A 1,073-nucleotide genomic window follows, 5' to 3' on the forward strand; every position below is an offset into this window, starting at 1 on the left:
AACTTGTTTGAGATGACTGTTCTGACTCGAGATGAGAGCACAACATATAAACGTCAAAGCAACAACACAGGCCGGCAAGCACAGACCACAGTGATTCGGCGGAAGGCATACAAGACATTGTTTGCGCAAGATATTCATACTGACCGGTTGATCCTCCGCGTCTTCCAGTCTCTGACAAGTGAATATTGGGAATTAGGCCAAAATACAAATATCTACTCTCTTCTTTTCCTTCTTCTTTTTCTTGTTGTTCTATTTACAGCGTAGGCAAATGCACAGAGACTACGTCCCAACTGGAATAGATTCCTCGAACGGTGTCTGTCTCTGTAAACGTCCTTTTCTCATCATTTCTCCGTCGCCACACGTCTTCAAATGGTATTGGATGGATCTTGCGCACTTTTAGCCACGAAATGTAGGTTGAATTGCATCGCGTTGAACAGAACGTATTTGTTCTACGTGGCAACAAAGGAAGTATGCTATGAGGGTTGTTATGTAAAGTGAAACAACGAAGATGCCAATTGATGACATGCACCAGAAGTAACAAAGGTGAGACATTCCCCACAAGTGCTGTGCAGACGGATATCTTGAAAGAAAGTTGCATCATCAACGATCGTACGGCTTCCCGAAAGGATTTCCTCGAGGCATCTGTCGAAACTAAGCTCGTCGGGAGATGAAACAGTGTGCTTCCTATATACCCTCTCCGCTAGTATAACTGTGGCACGAATGGAAACATTATGTTGTTGTTGTTGTTGTTGTTATTGTTGTGGTTGTTGTTGCTGTTGTTGTTTGATTTTATTTGGCGTTTATTATTCCCCTGAGAATCATCATTAAAAAATCATCCCTGTTTATAAAAAAGAACAAAAAAAAGAAAGAAGACGTATATATCAATAACTACCAACCAATTTCCAGTCTGCTGTGCAGATGCTTGTACTCCTACAGATGTGCATTCAGTTGACGCCACTAACAAAATCCAGTCAGGTTTTCGCCCTCAACATTTAACAATAGCCACGCTACTGAAAATGACAGAAGACTGGCTCTCCTGTATGGATGATGGTAGGATGACAGGAATTGTCATA

The sequence above is a fragment of the Diadema antillarum genome, unplaced genomic scaffold (genome assembly GCF_040938485.1).
Source record: "Diadema antillarum isolate AM-2024a unplaced genomic scaffold, OU_Dant_1.0 scf00000014, whole genome shotgun sequence".
Taxonomy (NCBI): Eukaryota; Metazoa; Echinodermata; class Echinoidea; order Diadematoida; family Diadematidae; genus Diadema; species Diadema antillarum.